The sequence below is a fragment of the Stenella coeruleoalba genome (assembly GCF_951394435.1).
Source record: "Stenella coeruleoalba genome assembly, chromosome: 9".
NCBI classification, from domain to species: Eukaryota; Metazoa; Chordata; class Mammalia; order Artiodactyla; family Delphinidae; genus Stenella; species Stenella coeruleoalba.
The window spans coordinates 69,907,685-69,928,270 of record NC_137155.1 but is presented as its reverse complement, the minus strand read 5'-3'; the positions used below and the strand labels follow the sequence as shown (position 1 = coordinate 69,928,270).

General features: G+C 37.4%; 1 long non-coding RNA gene across 5 annotated transcripts in view; it reads right to left on the bottom strand.

Moving 5' to 3' along the window:
* Nucleotides 1-20,586, bottom strand: part of LOC307191226 — a 750,426-nt gene that overhangs the window by 77,720 nt on the left and 652,120 nt on the right. For all 5 annotated transcript variants that reach the window (XR_013829650.1, XR_013829651.1, XR_013829652.1 and 2 more), the window contains one exon: nt 1,537-1,639. This is a non-coding gene — a long non-coding RNA (uncharacterized lncRNA). The remainder of the gene's footprint in view (nt 1-1,536; nt 1,640-20,586) is intronic.

Sequence of the window (20,586 nt, the reverse complement as noted above, 5' to 3'; positions counted from 1 at the left end):
CCATCTATGCAAACAATTTTGTATACGATTTTAAGGATTTATCAACGCCAGCTTACCAGACTGCAAGTTCCTTTACCTACAGATGTGTTGTATTTTTTAATACTTAGCACAGTACCTAGCTGTTCAATAAATCTTGTCTAAAATAAACAGTACTGAACTCAAGCCTTTACTAGACAACATTTCCTATATTTGTATTCCATACAGTACTTAGCACAGTGTCTTGGCCATAATAGTAATTTAATAAATATTTGTTGAATCAAATTGAATTCTGCTTTCTTTGTATCTCAGAGAAATACCAATTATAGTGATATAGGTAGGTGGGGCTAAATAAATATTTACAATGACCCTTTTAACACTTAATCTTATTGTTTTAACATTCTACAGACCTGAATCCACTAATTTGAGTATACTAGTGTTAATAGATATACTCTTTTAATCTTTTTTTCATGAAGTGTTTAAATTTTAAAGCATTTAGTTAGAAAAAACACAAAGAATTCATCTGTCCTTTTATAAATGTCACTACATTCTATTTTGAGAATAATGTGAATAAGGACCAGGTCTGAGAGGTCTAAAATAAAGCATTTCTACCAGTGAAGGGAAAGTGTGAGGCACCTTTTTCTTCCACAATCAACCCAAATGCCTCACCACTTAAAACAGATTCTCTTCTGCTTGGGTAGCAATCCTGTTCTTAGCAGTTTTTGGAATAATGAACAACCCTCTTCATAATGACAGAACTTTAAGCCTTAAAAATAAAATAAATAATTAAAAAGGAGAAGGGAGAGCTGACTGATTGGAACGACACCAAATTTTTATTTTCAATGGCATTTGTAGCTGCTAGAAGTGACACAATTTATGTCAGTCTAGGAACTCGAGGTAACCAAACATAATAAGTTGTAACTGACCAAATTAAAGTCAGAAGAATTGTAGTTAGTTCATTAAATAAATAATATGGAGAATTTCCCAACTTAGCGGTGAGGTACAAAACAACAGATCATCTATACAGTAGAAAACAAGATGAAAAGGGATAAAATGAGAATAAAAACCTAACTTTCTCTTCAAAGAAAGCAAAGAAAAGACAAAGAAAAGAAACATTAAAAAAGGAAGATTCAATTAGCAAGGAAGGGAGAAAAGAGAGAAATCCAAGTGGGATTCTCTACGAAGGAAAAGAACGTGATGAGAGTTTAGATCATAATCTATAAATAGTCTTTTATTTTATAAATCCTTCATGTGGTGCATAGATTACACAGTGAGCCTCCCGTGTCCTTAAAATGTATAGTCTCACAGCACATCCCTTTTAAGGCAATAACAAGCACAAAGAATTAGGTCTGGAAAATGACTTGCGCTTCTCTTGATGAGGAGGGAATTTGGGAATATGGCACAAATTGTCAGGAGAGCACAGGAGGGATAAGGCTTAGTCGTCTATGAAATATTTCGGAGAAGTAGTATGCCCCGCTTCTAACTTACCAGTGTGAGGGATAATTTTAATTACCATTCTGTAATGAACCTTCCTCCAAATAACACAGAAGACCACTTTACCTGTCATTCTTCACACACGTGTCAGGTCCTGTGTTGTTTGTCTCTTCTCATCCCTTTGTTCTGATTTTCAATTCTATAAGATGCTAGGGGTGATGGAAGGGGGCTAAGGATGGAAAAGCAGAGTGTGAGAGGGTCGATATTTTACAATTAATTCTTTGATATGTTTTGTTGTCTTTTATTGTATTTTCAAGGACTCCTTTCCATAATATTTCCAAATGCTTGAAATAAAGAAGCAGTCTTTCAAATCCTATATCAAACATAATACTTTTTCCGTTTTTTAGCAGGGCAAAGAATTGGCAAATGTAACCACCATCATATTTGGCACTTCTCTAGAATATTCTTTATTACTGGCCTTTATGATTTATTTTTAAAAAGAACTGTTATTTTTAAAGAGGAATTAAAATAGATTCTGACATGCCTGAGCTAGGGATGAGTTGTACACATCTGCATTCTTAGCTCTCTTCCCATCTGGCCCAGAGAACCAGAGTGGCTGAGGAAAAAGCACTCATCCGTGGTTGGATGAGCATGGTCAATGGATTTCCCCTCCTGTCAGACAGGTATCAAGACATTTAAAAAGCTATGCCATCTTTTTTTAGGAAGATAAATATATCACATCTTCCTTCAGTCACTTATCTTGAGAATCACTGTCTTCTGAACATTTCTTCTTGCCAGAAAGATTATAGAGTTTTATTTTTAGTATTTTCATTACAAAAGAAATGTGTTGTACTTTAACAGTTAAAAAATATATATAATCTATACTCCTCACTACATTTTTTTCACCCTAAATATCTAAATATCACTGAGTTTTTCAAAATGTCCATGGAAACAATGATTTAATATAATAAAGTTATGTGTGTCAATAAGAGTTGTACTTCTCCAAGGATTATCTTCCCTCTTCTTCGGAATAAGAAGAGTCATTCATTTTAAGAGTCACTTTCTAAAAGAGTTCTTTCTAAATACAATATCCCTACTTTCATTGTCTAAACTTCTTTTGCTGACCACAAAAAATGTTGCTTTGTACATTTCCATCTTCAGAATTTTTGTCATATTTCATATACTCTCTCTGGGAAATCTCATTCTGTACCATAATTTAAAATCTTTTCTTTGTATCAACAGCTCCCAAATCTACACTCCCAGCCCAGCTCACTCTTCAGCTTTAAAACTATAGGACATATCCACTTGTTTGTTCAACATGTTCTTAAAGAAGGTCATTATTCAGTGGGAACCTAATCCAGGCCCACTCCCTCTCCCAGATTCCACCTCTTAAAGAAGATATTACAATTGACCTGGGTATCATCTTTAACATTTTCTCTTTCACAATTTCCTTTCATCCCTGCCTGACATAGTGGCATCCAAAGATATACCATATCCTGTTAATGTTCCTTCTGATACGTCTCTCAAAGTCATCCCATCATTGCCACCCCCACTGCTAGGTTCTATTACAGTGTCTTACCATCTCTTGCCTGGGGTTGCTTTTAGAGAGAAGAAAAATTCATCATGCCCAGTAATGACTCATACTCCAGAATTATCAAAATAGTTCTACATACCCCCCTCATTTTGCCCTGATCATTATGATCATTATACAGGAAGTGGCCAGAGAAGATGATCCACTTTTGTAGAAAGTCATATTCAGTGACCAAACTGTCTTTCTGAACAGTGTGGACCAGGACAAGGTAAGGGAGAGTCAGAAAGCTTCTGAAGTCAATGTTTTATGAGACTGTTCCAACACTCAACAATACAAGATGATTGTGAATGGCAGAGTACATGGAAGACCATCAAAACCTTGAGTATTATCCTCTTGTTCACTGGCTGTTGCATGATTTTCAAACTGCAAATGGACTGGAAAGCTGAAACCCTGATACCTGTTAGTGGCCAGTTGGCTGATTGGACTAGAACAGCAACATCATAATCTGAAAAGATGTCAGTGATGGTGAGGCACCACTAAAAACCCTGAAAGGGGACCAAAGGCTAGATATAGCCAATCTGCCAGGAAGATGCTTATAATCTGCTGGATTATAGTTTCCCAAGTGGCAGACTAAACATCTAGGCTACTTGGCAATAGCTCAAGATTCATTAAAACTATAACTAGGTTCAGCAAGGGCTGTAATAGCTAGAGCTATGAGAACTGCCACACTAAAAGGAAAAACCACAGATATCTTTGATTCTGTACAGCTGGCGCTGAGGTTGAAGAGCCACAATACCCCAGTGGACACCACCAGGTTTCTGCTCCGCTGAATTGTTCAAAGAACCAGGCCCAGATATTTAGGGGAAATTCTGTGAATTCAGGGTTCCATTCAGCCAAAAGCTTTGCTTTAGGCTGCAGGGATGACAGAGAGATGGGTTAAGAAGTATTTTATGTGTCCCCCTAGCACTTCTCCAGATGTAGATCTTTTTTTTTCTTTTTTAATTAATTTATTTATGGCTGTGTTGGGTCTTCATTTCTGTGTGAGGGCTTTCTCTAGTTGTGGCAAGTGGGGGCCACTCTTCTTTGTGGTGTGCGGGCCTCTCACTATCGCGGCCTCTCTTGTTGTGGAGCACAGGCTCCAGACGCGCAGGCTCAGTAACTGTGGCTCACGGGCCCAGTTGCTCCATGGCATGTGGGATCTTCCCAGACCAGGGCTCGAACCTGTGTCCCCTGCATTGGCAGGTAGATTCTCAACCACTGCACCACCAGGGAAGCCCCAGATGTAGATCTTTTTGATCAGAAAAGTCCCCCTAGACTTTATGAACATTCTCAGTACCATCATGTGAAACACCAGTGTCAATTATACATTCAGCAAGGGAGGTCACAACAATACTACATTAAATTAACTCAAAGCGTCACACCCATACAAGATCACTGTTAACTTCTTTTCCCCACTGCAAACCTTGCCCAAAGCCTATCAGTTGAATTTGAGTGTCCCTTCCCCCCATGGGACTGTATAGGATAGTAACTTTCTCCCTATACCAAACAGAGCTATAAAAATTTGAGTCCTTACCCTCTCCAAAGTTCCCCAGATTACTAGGATGGGTATGTATGGACTTCAGTTCCCCTTCGGGATAAGGAAGTTCCCCCTAATTATCTTTCTTTTTAAAGCAGTTGTGTAAGGTTAGAGAAGGAGAGAGGGAACAGGGAATGTGCAGGGTGAGAGTGGAACTAGGCTATTAAATAAAGCACATTTACCTTAGGTCTCCAGCAACATGGTGGCTGTTCATGGCTCAACCAAACAAACTTCCAATGTTATTGGCCCACCAAAGGCCTATATGGGGCAGCAAAGTCAGCATTGCTGGCGCCTATATTACAGATCTGGGGGCCCTTTGATTCAGCCATGGACAAATAGCCTTTGAGCAGCCACAGACAAATTGCTTTGAGACTGTGACCCTGAGGTTTGTATTCCTTGCTTGACTTGGGCTTAACTCACATAGAAGTCTTCTTTTTAAAAGGAATCTACCTTAATCTACACCATTTGCTATCCCATTATCAAAACAGTATACCTTAAGTGCTTACTCAATTTCAACATAAAGGCTAGGAGAGTTTTCTATGGTGTCAAGGCTGACTGCAACAATTTATCTACATGTCTTTGAGTGGGTTTCTAATTCTCCAGTGGGGTGAACTCCAACACTCCACTGGTATTGTTAAGTCAATCAGGGCAATAAGAGTCCAAAGTTTAGTCAATGCCTCATCTGGGGTTTCTCAAGGGAGCTCGTCTGTCTCAGGGAAATCTCTGTAAAAGGGCCATATCTCCCTTATAACAGCCATGAACCACTGCAACAAACAAACAGAAAACGACAACAAAAAGACCTTTGTGACCTTTTGCTGTCAATTCTAATGGATCTAAGTTAGTCATACTAGACTGTGGGTGGGGCTGAGCTATAAGCCTGCCTGGCTGTTGCATTCCTCCTTAACAAGCAATTAAGTCCCCTGCCTCTCATTTCCTCATGTCTCAAGTAAACCAGCCAACGTTCTAAACTTTGTCTGCGTCCTGTCCATACTATTCATTAATTTTCCTTCTTTCAGCCAGTGTAGTGTACATTCTTTAGTTATTGTCTGAAATGGATTGGAAACATCTGCCTACTCAGGATGACCCTTAATGTTAGTTGTCTGGGTGACAATGGGGCAGACCTGAGACTGACTACCAGATTGTCAAGGAATCCTCACCCTCCACCTTAGGAGAAAAATTAGCAGCAACCAGGGCACCATTCACGCATCTATCTCTGAACCAACTTCCTGATACTTGGCCTACAACCACCCTCCTAACGTTTCCTCATTCATAAGTAATAAAACAGAACACCATTTACTGACAGGCTGGCCATACCATTTGGTCAATATGTCTACTACTGAGTCCTATGGACCTCCCTCAGATACCATTAATTGCCCTGTGGCACTAATTTTTCCTCTTCCAGAAAGCATGTCTTTGTCAGTATCATATTCACCACCAAACTGTCAAGAACTGTGAAGGATCTGAGCTTTACTTTACAGGGGGTCTATGGATGCTTGCAGTAGATGTGAGACTCCTTTGTCAGAGTCAAAGAACTTCATTACTCATGGCACAGAAACTAGCATGAAAGTCAGCATACATTATGCAGAGTCTCCGAGCCCAAGTTCTCACAAAGAGGGCCAGATGATACCTGCATGTGCAGTAGGTTGCACTCCAGGAGATGAACTCAGAACTTGGGAACCCAAATCTTTTATAGTGGGCAGTAAGCATACCTGACTATGCCCTGGAGGGAGACATTATCTTTATTACCCCAGACAGTAAGCAAATCTGCCTCTTCCTCTGGAGGGAGATACCATCTCTATCTTCTAAGGCTGCTTTCTATACAAATATCCTTAAAAAGATAATCTGGGGCAAAGCACTCTTCTCCCAAGATACGCAGAAACATGAAAGAACCACGGAGATACTCTCTTACTTTCCTCTCTACACACTCCACCACAGCCCAGGAACCAGGTGCCAGATTCCAAGGTTCAGAATGTTTAGCTCTGACTCATTTCACCATGGTTAACATAGTACTTAGACTGTAAACCTTTCCTTTGAGAGTTCCTGTTATATTGGGACATATGCCAGTTCAAAAATCAAGGCATTCAAGGCAAAGTTATGTTGCACAGCATAATTCCTTATTCACTTTTCTAGTTTTCTTACTTCCTCTTTCACCCCTTCTTTTACCCTTTTCATGGGTAGATTATACTTCATGATAGATTATATTCCTAAAATTTAAATACTGTTTTAATAAATGAAATAGATTTTATTAAATATTATACTCAGTATGTTGAGAATATGACTAGGGAAAAACCTACTTTATTCTGGACAGCTATTTTAAAACCTAGAAAAGTATAGCCAGTACTCAAATAAAGGTGGAGACAATATGTTAAGTTTATGAGCAAATGAAGATTTACACTCTGCACAAGATTTAGTATTTGCTATTTCCCCTCAATTCTGAGAATTGCATTATAGAATGAAGTTGAGGAGGGAGGACTCTGCCTCATATTTCATTTATTTGATTAAGTTTTTACAGAGGAAATAAGATTTCAATTCAATAACTCTAAGATACGTTGTTTCAGCCCTTACCTTAATACCTTCAGTCAGATTCTATATAAGATGTTTATATAAAGGGACGATGGAATACCAGGGTTTTGGTGTAAGATCAGAGTAAATGTTAGGACATCTATAGCAGAATATACTAATGGTTCAAATTAATTCATTCCAATGGGATGTACTTAAACTGGGTGTAGCTCAGTCATAGAAAAACATGAGAAGTCCAAAATATATGCGCATATCCAGCAATGCATGACCACAAAAAAATTCTTTATAAAATAAAGAATTGAGGGAAAGTTTCCCTTCATCATCCTAAAAGTATGCTGTATTGTAATTTAGAGAATTATAAACAAATCCTAATGAGTTAATATCAACCACTTATCTTTTGTCAGACTACCCACGAGTAGGCTGCCCATTTACAGAGTAAAAAGGATCTAGAATAATCTTTGTTGCTACTTTCCTTTTAATGAAGTGCAACCATTTCTGAGATGCATATATGACTTTAGAAATACTTAACATTTCTTTAATGATGAGAAATCTCAGCGCTTACTGACAGTGAGATGGAAGGTATTACATTTTACACCATAAAACTTGCTTTCTGTTCCAGAATTCAAGTAATATGATAAGTGAGGCCTATGACATGTCCTTTAAAGATACAAGGACAGAAAGGCATGCCATTTGCTTCTAATTTTAATTGTTCTAGTGAGCAATAATTTTCGAGCTCCTTGTCAAAGAAGGGAAAATGGTAAATTAAGTTCTTATGTACAAATCCATCCAAGACCAGAATTCTCTAGCCTTCATGTAGAAACCACTGGATCATCACAGGGTTTACCTACATCCCATGGAGAAAATTATTCAAACTCATGTCTGGATTACACAGGTGATCCCATCTGTCAGTCCTTTGAAATCCTTTCTGCTCTCTGGCCTTACTTGTTCTCTGTTTTCAGCGAGTCTTCTGGCAAAAGAGCAGTAGTCAAGGCAAGCTGGGAACCAGAGTGTTATCAACTTGTTTGTGATGCTTTCTCACCTGGCTTTCTGCAAAGCTCTAATAACAAGAGGAGGTGGTATTGGCCTGTTAATAATTAATAGCACCCAGTGCAGATGAAGCACTTCTGTCATAGGGCTTCATCAGTAAAGTCATGGTACAACAGGGGCTACAGGTTTTGTAAGCGTGAGTGGTATTTGCATATGTCAGAACAGACCGTGCATGCTAACAGCACAAACACTTCACATCTGCTTCTGTTTACTCCCATGCTAACACCCCAAAGAACAGAGGTCCTGTGTTAATTGCTCAGTTACATACTGACTGTTGATGTGTTTTCCACAGAGCTTTTCCTAAGTGCACTGTTGCAAATAAACTGCTAATGACTTTGCTTATTCCAGGCACCCTTTCAAGGAAATCTACAGCACATACTCAGATTAATGATTCCTCTATTTAGCAGTGTGTCTTGTGACTAGGTTTGCATAGAAGCAGCATCAATTAAGTAGCAATTATCTGCAAAGTGGGAAAAAAAAGAGGGAAGATATAAATAAATAATGAGCATGATGCTAAAACCTCTGAGAACAACTAAAATTGAAGTCTGAGGCAAGGGCACTGACTAGTGAACATATTTTTCCCATATTTTCTTACCTGAAACCCACAGAGCCCCTGCAAAATCCAGAACAATTACAAACACTTATGTTCTTAAGTGATATTTTTATATTTGATATTCAAGGTGACCACTATTTTGAAAGAGCAAAGAAACGAGAAAACAGAGCTGTATCTAAACACCACTAACAAGACAGTTTAGAAAATGAGGGAGAGAGGGAGAGGAAGGATTGGCCTATAAATGTTTGTTTTGTGAAAGGACTCGACTAAAACATATTTTCTATGGACTAAAACATATTTTCTATGTGCCTTAGTAACAGAGGTCAGCACCATGTCTCAATTTATCCCTCTATTCTTGTCAAGCAATGGCCTTTATTAGTACCTCATAAGACTTATCTGGAAAACTCTACATTATCTGCCTGTAAAGAAAAAGAACAAATGGGGTTCTGAGGCAATACAAAGTGTTCAAATTAGTAGGCTTGGTAACAAACTTTATAAGATTTATCTTTCCTTACTAACCTTGGCTTATAACAGCCAGATAGGTTCTTTCAGCTCAGGATCCCCTTAGGAAATACACAGAAAGGCAGAGACCCTGGTGGCATCCATCTGGCCTTGGTCCTTATCAACCAGGATGTTTTTGACCTCAGTCTCTTTCATTAACATGGACTGGGCAGAATGTGAATTAGAGCAGTAGGCAAATGTTTTAAGGTTTCTCCAGAAGATCTAGAGCCCAGTAATTCCTTTGATAGCTTTTTCCCCTCAGGCCTCAATGACTATGATAGTTCAAAAGTGTGGTTTATTTTCTTTTTTCACCTACAATGATCATATTTTCCTGCTCCTAAATGATGACATTTAGTTTGACAAATATACATGAAGAAAGACAATTACAATTGTGTAATGTATTGACTAGAATACCATTAGGCTAATGTAACAAAGAGACCCAATAAAACAGGAGTTTACAGAACAAAGAAGATATTTCATTGTAATATCCCAATCCAAAGGGAAGCTCCTGGCTGCTGGGCTGGTCTGCCCCATGTGGTAAGTCATGGACTTTGGTGACCATGAAGGGGTACCCCCCAGATTTTCTTAAAGAAAACCTGCTAGAAGACAAGCTGCTGCACCTTCAGATCCTCCAAGACATTCATGTTGATGCCATACTAGCCCCCCAGGCTACTCTCAGCCAATGACTAAGCATGGCCGGGGTGCCAGAGCCAGGCCATCTTTGCCTGATGCAGGACCTTCTCATGGGAAATTCTGTTCAGGGAGTCCACATTGGCTTGGCTGACATTTCTCAGAGATGTTCTTTAGTTTGGAACATACCCTGCCCATCCTTCTTACCTCCTGCTCTCCTTTCACAGGTGTCAAAACCGCGCTCAGGCCAAAAGCCTCTCCCCACCTCTTCTTCTCCCTCTCCCCTTTTAAATACCTTTCACAAATATTCCCTCCAATATTTGTTGTAGGTTCAAGCTCATTTAGCTGCACTACTTTCTTGCAACTGAGAAGTCTTTAAACTTCTGCAGGTACTCACTCTTTTACCTGAAACCCTTTGAGCCAAAGGGTTTTCTGAATTCAGAATATGGTGCATCTACCTTATATTATATACTGACCCCATCTGGAGTATTATGCAGTAAAATCCAAACACACACACACACAAAGTAGGATAAATAGAGGCTATACATGATATCACATAATTATAGGTCACTTTATTGCCAATAAATACGTCTAGATCAGAGTGGGAATGGTCTCTAAATAAATTACCAAAAAAAAGGTGTTTGGTTTTCAGAATTGTGAACCTATATCTTTTGCACTATTGTTAACAGTTACTGTAGGCTCAGATCCATAATTTCCCCCTCCTTACTTTATTGAGCTGTTAGATCCCAGTCCAATAGTTCTCACGCTTCAGCATCAATAAAGGGGGCAGTTTTCAACTCCTAAATTTTTGTTCAGTAGGTCTAAGGTAACACCTGAGAATCTGCCTTTTTAACAAGCTAGGCAGGCCCATCACCACCTGTGATTCTGATGCAGAAAGCCTTGGGATTCACACTTTGAAAATACTGTCCTAGACTTTATGCTTCACTATGGTAAACTACTAATGTCCTTAGTTCCAGGTGTAATCTGGATTTTGAGGCTTTTTGTTTTTTAAATGCAGAAACAGCTAACTCACTTATTCTCTTGTTCTTCCTCTCTGAGTCTGGCTACTTCTGCAGACAAGTCCTATAGCCATTGACTTCCTAGTATGATATTAATTTCACCAATAACTCTTCAGGGATGTTTATCTTGCAATGGCAGGAGTTAGCTTTTTGAACTGAAATAGAGCTGAATAATTTCCACTTATCTTTGAATATCTGTCTCACCAGAGTATCAGCTTGAGCTTACAGAGTTGTGCAAGGAGGCCCCTGTTCCCCTTATAGTTGGAGTTATAGGTAGAAAAACTTTAGATAAACTCTAATGGGTAAATGAATCCACAACAGGTGTAGCAGAACAACTGGCATGAAATAAATTTGTAAGTGTCCTCTCAACTCAGGACTACTTTTAGCTTGGTTCTCTTGCAGGACCAATTTTCGTTTGAAGGAGTTAAAACAGTTATATTTCTAAACTTTCCTTTCCCCTTCCAAAGATATTTCTGATTTTCTATTTTAAGCTGAGTGCTTCCTGAAACTGGAGACTAATCAGAGACTGGAAGGTGATATTTTAAGAGGACAGGTTAAGGGAAAAAAAAAACGTTGTTTGTAAAGGGATCTGGGTATTTATTTGGGCAGTAAGTTTTCTGCAAATAAATGTTTGCTCCCCTCGTAATAGGAATTTAAACTCCTCTGCTAAGCACAGCTTGAATGGTTATTAATATTAATAAGGGAAAACACAAGAAAAACCATGTCCAAAAGCATCCTTTAGAATTACATAAATACCATCATTTCTACAGTTTTACAATTATCAAACTGAAGAATATGACATTTTGCCAGGATTTAACTGGAATTAGAGGTTAAATGTGGTGTATATCCCTGGAGAAACAATTTTAAGAAAATGTTAGAAAAAAACTAATAATTTTATGCTAAAATAAACACAGGCTTTATGGTACAGAATATGAAGTTTGTGTGCTTTAATTAGTAAAACACATGCCTGTTAAGAAATATCATAAATAAAAATGCCTCTTTAGTCCAAGACCTCACATCCTATAGAGCTCTGTCTTCTTTCTCAGTGATTCAGGGTAAGCTGGTGGGTAGAAAACACTGCAGTTGATTGTGACATGTGTGGTTAGGTATTTCCTGTAAAGAGTGTAAACGTGCCTACTTTGTTATTCTAGTGCCTGCTCTTGAATTCTCCATCTCAACTGGCAATATATGGAGTTGAAAACTGTATGAAAATTGTGTTTTAGTTATGCTACTAAGGATATGCAACAGGATGTTAAAGTTGAACTATTTCTGACTCTGTTTTGGCTAAAGCCCCAAGACAATATTTGCCAACTATTCCACATTCTAAAGCTAGACCACCTATGTAGGACTTGTAAAGAAATGGAGGAAATGAAGAAGGAATCCACAAAGCCCTTTTCCCCCTTCAGGTAACCACCTATAGGAGTCAATAGGGGCTGAGGAGAAGCCCTAATTTTAGATGACTGGACATTTTAATTGCTGAAATGAAACTTTCTTTTTGTGACCACACGTGATCAGAAGACTTTTTATTACCTATGAGTGACCCCAAAGTCATAATATTTCCTTTCAATTTCATCTGCATAGCAGAGAAAATAACCCTACAAAGTGGGTTTTAACGAACATTACAAAATAAATTTTTTTTATTAATACCTGTGACTAGGACATGAATCAGGAAAAAAGAAGCCATATGAGGCAAAATTCAGAGTTTTCTAACAATTCTTTTCTTTTTGTTTGCTTACATTTGTGAACCCTAAGCTTCCACCAAAACAGGACTTTTCCTTTCCACTTTACAATACATTCTCTGCTTCCCTCTCCTACAGGTCATGAACTCTTTCCCCATTCAATGCTGTCCTTGGTGTTCGTTTTATCCATACTTCACTTGATTTAAAATATTGGGATGGAATTGTGGTACTACCTTCTACAGCGTCTATATTCTCCCATTTGATGATGCTGGGATGACGGTAAGTGTCTCTCAATTTCCAGAAATACTTAAGCTAAAAACAGAAAATTACACTCTAAAAGATATGGTAAATAAATAACAGTTATAACATTAAAAAAGTGCTTATCATTTGGCTTATAAATTCCTGACCTGCTTACCAGTTTATCTAACCAGGAGGAATAGACTGGGATCCAGGTTATATAAATTGACTTAATCCTATTATTATGAGAACTCTGACTTCCAGATCACAAGACATTTTTTTCCAAGCTGAGCAAAGGAAGAATTCATTTTACCGTCAGGGAAAATATTTTTTAAGGAAGTCTTTTTAAGTATATGAGAATTGTTTTAAAAATTCTCTAAAACCAGAGGCATAAATTCATACTGAGATGCTTCCTAAAGGTTACATATCAAATACTGAGAGATGTCAAAAAATGGATCTTAAGAAGACACTAATAATAGATGCAAATATGAACAGATATTTATGGGGCACCAATTGTTAGGCACTGTGCTGGTTCTGGCCATATAGTGGTAAATAATGGATAGTTCCTAGTCTCTAGGTGTTCACAGGGGTAGAAAAGAAAACATGTGATTCTAAATTAATATTTAGAATCATGCGTATGATAAGAGGATATGTGAAAGATAAAATGAGAGATGACCACAGGAAAGGGGTTATCTCTGTTAGGAAGTCAGGGGAACCCTCTGGTCAAAGGTCAAGTCAGCACTGGCTTTTGAAGAACAGATCAGGAGATGATGGGAACTTCCAGCTGAGGAGCAAAAAGGGAGGATGCCCACATGCAAAGCAGCGTGGTGTATTCAGGGACACCACTAGCAGGTTGGTAAAGCTGCAACATTAAATGCACCCGGACAGGAGTGAAGCTAGTAAAGGAGGCTAGCACGGCCAAAAGGAGCAGGTGATAAAAGGTCTTTGCTAAGGAACTTCACCTTGAGAGCAATGGGAAGTCAGTCAAGGATTTTATGCCAATGAGAGAGAGACGAGGAGATGAGCATTTTAGAAGAATTAATCTGGTGCAAAATAAGACATGAAGTAGAGGGCAGGGGAGTCTATAAATAAGTAAAAAGAAACCAGATTCCTAGTGGCAGAGGAAGTAGAGAGAGGAGAGACAGCTGCTTCTACTGGAAAGAACTGCCACTGCCAGGATGAGGAGTCATTGCTGGGATGATGCTCAGAGGAACAGGAAGCAGAAAGCAAACAAAGCAGGAGAGAGCTCTTCTTCCTCTTTATCCTAGCAGAATCCCTCCAGTGTCTCCTACTGCACAGCCTAATAGCCTTCACCATGGACGTGAGACGCAGAAATGTGCTTTGCAGAGTTCCAGCACTGGCATCACAAAGCCAAGTATGGAACAGTGAGTCTGGAGCTAACAGACAACAGCTTGATAAGCAGCACAAATGGAAATCAGAAGGTCTTGGGCTGTGTGTGTGGAGGAAGGGGCTTGCTAGAGAGAGGACCTTTCTAATTCTGGCTTTAATTCAGTGACTTGATGAGTCTGCCCACAGCCTAAATTTCAACTGGACACTGAGCAGTCCTTCCTGATGAGCCAGCTGCTCCGGAAGATAGCTGAGGGGCACAGTTCTGCAGACGGAGAGGTCCATATCCTTAATGCTTTTGTAAATTTTGAAAATAAGTTAAGGATAGGATGCTAAGAAATGCACTCTCTCAAATGCCAAGGAATGTGCCTAGGAGACAGGAAGTTTATCCTGAGATGCAGAGATTGGAAGAGCTGGACAACTCTTTGGCACAGAGTCATCTCAGTGGGTGGGATAATTGTACATCTTAATTGTCTTTGGACCCCAGGTCAAGAGATCTTCTCCCAGTTCCTCAAGGCTCTTTTAAGAAACATAGATAGTAGACTCCAAATTTTTTAAGTAGTTGATATGATTAAAGTAGCCTATTGAAAAGATTAATCTAGCAATGACACGTTAGATGAAAAGGAGGAGTGAGAATCTGGAGACAGGAAGGACTATTAGACAAGTAAGCCTATGGTCTGACTTATGGTTGTGACCGGGGAACTAGGAAGACAAAAACATAAACATCATGCGAGAGGGAAAGGAGAACCGAGTGAAATTATAGCAAATGAAACTTATCACATAATTTTATAGCCTGTTGTTAATATGTCCATCTCCTTTGCTAGACTCTGAGCAATGTGCTTACAAAGACAGTTTCTCATTTATCACTGTTATGGAAGGAGGAGGGAAACAAACTCTAAAGGAAGAGTTGTAACACTGTTAAAACATCAAGAGAGCAATACTTCTCTGAGCAGCTTAGTGAGAAGAGTATCCCTGGTGGAGACTTGGGGGAGGCCGCCAAAATAAATGTGAGTGGTGTTGGTAGCTGCTGGACGGTAACCTGAGAGATACTGGCAGGCTCAACCTGTGGCAACTGGGAAAGTCATGAAGTCCATTGTCATCAGCAAATGTCATGCAATAATAGCTGAGTCTATGAGGCTGTCAAGTAGATGGAGAGGGGCACACATTTCTTCAGTGCTTGTAATGGCTGCCAAAGCAAAAGTATCTAAAAACTCCACAATCCTGTTCATAGAAGGGACCACCTCGAGGATAGGACAATTACAGTGATGATGGTGGTGATAATGTAGCATCTAAACATTAAGTTCCTTCCATGAGCCAGGAGCTAACACATATGTTACCTTATTTAATCCTTACAGGTGATTATAAAGTAGATACCATATTTCACTCTACAAATTATGGAACCTGGATTTAGTAAATTAAATTAGTCAAGATTACATGGAAATAAACAGAAGACCCAAGTCTGCTGTCTTAAAAGACTATGATGTGAACTACTAGGTTTTGTAAAGACGCTCAGGACCAAGAGCTCAGCCTTCTTCTTCTCAGCCCTTGCTCCCTACAAGAGATTGTGTGACCTTGGACAAATTACTCACTCTCGGTTTTAATTTTCTCCTTACTCAAGCTGAGACAGCTGGATTTGTACTTTATTTCTATGATTTCTACCATTCTATGATTCCCCCTCTTCACCTACCAATCTGCAAAGATGAAATTGGTTAAAAATTTAAAAAGCAGTAGAGAAGCAAAAGAGAGAAAATAGAGTAAATATTACTGCTCTTTAGTTCAGGAAAATATTTGTTATTTGTTAAGCAATATTTGCTTACAATACAAAATATTTTATATAAAATATAAATACAAAGGTATTTGCTTCTTTTTTTTTTAAACATTAAGTGGCTTCTCTCCTTTAACTGTTCCTTTTTTATATTATAGTACTCTCTTTGAGGTTATTTTTAGTTATTTTAAAGTCCCATTCCTATTACTATATTAATTCTGTTTTTTCAAGTGTAAATTCAGATTGATGGTTTTATTGCCCTGTCCTTCATAATGTTGGTGCTTTTTTTTTTTTTAACATCTTTATTGGAGTATAATTGCTTTACAATGGTGTGCTAGCTTCTGCTTTATAACAAAGTGAATCAGTTATACATATACATATGTTCCCATCTCTCTTCCCTCTTGCATCTCCCTCCATCCCACCCTCCCTATACGACCCCTCTAGGTGGTCTTAAGTATTTGTGATTTGTGATTCTTGATCATGAACTCAACTTTCCAAGTGCTATTTCCCACTAGATTGTCCATGGCCAACTTAAGTTTGCTGTAGATTTCTGTAGATGCACTTTATCTGGTTAAGAAGCTCTTGTCTATTCTTAGATTGCTAGAAATTTTATCATGAATTGCTTTAATTCATCTATTGTGTTTTTAATATCACTTACAATATTTTTTATTTTTTGTTCTATTGATTATCATTTTTCCCATTCTTTCCTTCTTTTTAGCCTTTGTTATACTTCTATTACTTTATTATAATTTCTATTTCTTCATATATTTCTTCAATCATTTTAAAATTCAGCAAGATACTTTGCAACTTTCTCTGGCTGTTGTGACTGCACTTTCAAGGCCCATTCATATGAATGCAGCCGCTTTCGCTGTGAGGTGTTTGCAGGACATGGGGTCCCAACTACTCTCCTTGCACTGGTTTAACGATACTCTCCTATTTCAGGTGAGTGTTAATAGCTCATTCCCGAGTGCCCTGGGGCTGTGTCATGTCCGATACCCTTGTGCCTGGTTATGGTATCAATTGCATATATATGGTTTTGAGTATACTCTTCAGTTTTGGCAGTAAAGAATTTCCCTTTCTTTTATTCTGTTCTTTTCTTTAAGCATGGCTGTGATTTATGTGGTTTTGTTTTATTTTGTCTAGTACATCTATATGTTTCCATGTTGCTGGAAAGCATTAATGTTATAGTAAACATTTCTCTATGTGTTCTTTACACACTAGTTTAATTTGTTTTTCTTAGAATAAATTCATACATATGAACCTTCTGATAGAAAAAAAAGCAATTTGGGCTTCTGATTTTTCTTCCAGTTGTCATGCAGCAAGTTTACCAGTTGACACTGATACCAGTAGTATCTGAGAATACCTGTTTCTCCAGAGACATACTATATCTTGAAGGTTGAATAAAAGGTCACTAAGTGAAGAAGAAGAAAAGACATTCTTTCCAAACAAAAAAGAACAGTAGGTGACAGTGCAAAGAAATATTCAAAACATGTGTTTGGGGAGTTACAAGAGAGTCCTAGGATCTAATGGAAAAGTCATAGGTTCATGAATCATTAAGTATTAAAAATCTTTGCTCTGTTACTTCCCTACAGACATCCTGGAAAAGTGGATAAATTAATTAACCTCTTAGATCTGAATTTTGTCCCCTGTGAAATGGTAGTCATCCACTTTTTAGGTCTCCAGTATTAAATAAAATATGTTGGTAGTGTACCTAGTAGGTGATCATTCCCTAGTAAGTTGTAGCTCATATATTCATGCCAACAACAATAGAGCCATAATAACATAGAGTTGAGGCAGAGGATGGAAAATAATCCTGACTCCATAGTATGAAGGTCTCTTGAGGTCAGAAAAGGAAAAGGTTTAGATTTATTTTCTGGGCTATGTAAGATAAGACTTTTTGCTTTTGCAGTTTTAAACCAGCCATGCATTCCTCAGATAAACCTCATTTGGTAATGATATATTGTCATTTTTATATATTGCTGAATTTGATTTGCTAATATTTGCTGAGGAGTGCGAATCTATTAACACAAAGGATAGTGGCCGTAATTTTGTTTTTCTTATGAAGTCTTTTTTATTTTAATTTTAGAATCTGGGAAATGCCAAACCCATAGAATACATTGGGAATCGCTCTATTCTCTTCAATTTTCTGGAAGGGTTTATTTAGAATTGGTAACATTTTTTCTTCAAATATTTGTTCCCCAGTAAAACCATCAGGATCTGGAGTTTTCTCTATGTAAAGGTTTTAACTACAAATTAAGTTTCTTTAATAGATATGGGGTTATTCAGGTTATATATTTCTTTTTGAATGAGTTTTGCTAGTTTGTGTCTTTTAAGGCTTAAAGATATTCATAATAATTTATTTTTACTGCTTAACTATCTATAGATTCTCTAGTGATGTCACCTCTGTCATTCCTGATATCAGTAATTTGTGATTTCTCTGTTTTATTACTAATCAACTTGGATAGAATTTCAGAGATTTTATCGTCTCAGAGGGCCAGCTTTTGTTTGTGTTGATTTTCTCTATTGTTTTTCTGTTTTATAATCTATTGATTTCTGCTCTGATATTTATTTTTTCCTTTCTTTTACTTCATTTGGTTTTAATTTCCTCTTCTCTTATTTCTTAAGTTGGAAGCTGAGATTATTGATTTGAGACCTTTCTTCTTTTATAATCTTTGTGTTTAGTGCCACAAACACTGTAGTGCTATAAATTACTGTATTACTGTATCTCACAAATTTTGGCCTGTTTTCATTTTTGTTCAGTTCAAAATACTCTCTAATTTTCTTTTTTCATTTCTTCTTTGTCCAATAGGCTATTTAGAAGTATGTTATTTCTAAATAACATATCTAGTTCATATCTTTGAGATTTTTAGAGATCTTTCTGCTAATGACTGTTCTATGATAATTATGACCAGAGAATATACTGTATATGACTTGAACCCTTTTAAATTTATTAAAATTTGTTCTATGATCCATATTATGGCCTATCTTCGTAAATGTTCCATGTGCACTTGAAAAGAATGTATATTCTGTTGTTGTTGGATGGAATGTTTTACAAATGTCAAGCAGGTCAAATTAGTTGATGGGGTTGTTCAAGTCTTCTACATCCAGACTGACTTTCTGTCTATTTGTTTTGTCAGTTACTGAGAGTGTGGTATTTAACTATCTGTCCATAATTGTGGATCTGTCTACATCTTGCAGTTCTACCCAGTTTTTTTCCCCATGAATTGTGTAGCTCTGTATTAGATGCATAAGTGTTTAGGATTGTTTTGTGCTCTTAATGAATTTCGTTTTTATTATTATGAGGTAATTTTCTTTATCCTCATTACAATTCTTTGCTCTGAAATCTACTTCGTATGATATTATAGCTATTCTATCATTTTTAAACTAATGTTAGCTTGGTATTATAATATTTCTTATACTTTTATTTTTAATCTATTTGTGTTTTATAGTTAAAGCACATTTCTTGTAGGCAGCGTATTGTTGGGTCTTGCTTTTCTACCCAATCTAACAGCTTCTATCTCTGAATTGGGGTGGGTAGGTTATTTTCATTTCATCTGCATACTGATATGGTCAGGTTTAAGTCAATTACCTTGCTATCTGCTTTCTGTGTCCCATCTGTTGTTTGCTCCCCTTTTCTTCTTTTTCTGCCTTCTTTTTGATTACAGACTATCTTCCATGATTGCATTTTATCTCCTTTGATGGTCTTTAATTTTTTACTTTGGTTATTGTATTAGGATTTATAGTAAACATCTTTAACTAATTAGAGTAACTTCAAGTGATATTATACTGAATAGGGACCTCATAATTATATACTTTCATTTCTCTCTGGTCTTGTGTTTTTGTTGCCATATATTTACATATGTTATATACCTCACACAATATTCTTATTGTTTTTAAGCAGTCAATTATCTTTCAAAGAGACTTAAATAATAAGAGGACAGTTTTCTTTTAAACTTTTTAGTGTTATATTTCGATTTGAGAATGTGCTAAAAACTATGAATTGATTCCCTAGAAAAAGTACACATCAGCACAAAGTATACTCTAAATACTGCAGATAATTAATGGGGCTTTCTGAAACCTGAAGCCCATTCACAGACACCTGCTTTAAAAAGCAAAGTTGTCATGTAAGCAGTGGGAGTTCAAAAACACTGGAACTGGAGGTATTAGTCTTAATACGATTTCATTTACAATAACATTTGTGAGCCTTGTGGAAATTCTCATTGTAGTATATTTATAATGTCATGTTATGCAGCCATTAAATAATAATTTTGAGGACTATATTCTAACATAAGAAAATGACAATGAAATATTGTGTGACAAAAATAAGACACAATTTTATACACACTGTGATCATAACTGTATATTTAAGCACGTATGTCATTTATGATGTTTTTGGCTGCAAGTAACAGAATACCTGGCCAAAAGTGGTATAAAAAATAAGTGCTTCTTTTTTCTCACTTCAGTCAGTTGTATACTTCAATAGAGGTATACTGTTTCAATGTTGGCTCCACAGTGTCAGCTTCTGTTGGCCATCATCTCATGATCATGAGGTGGCTGAACATTTCTCACCTCAAATCCTTCTCACACATCTCTAATTTAACGGGAAGCAAGATATTTCCCATAAGAAGTAAGTGCCCTTCCTTATTCAGACTACCCCTCAGCCCTCACTGGCCAGGACTGGGTCACATGCCCTTGCTGCAAAGGAGTCTGGGAAAACAAGCATTGGGTAATTTTGGCCTCTGTTGTGGAAGGTGGTTTCTTTTAGCAAGAA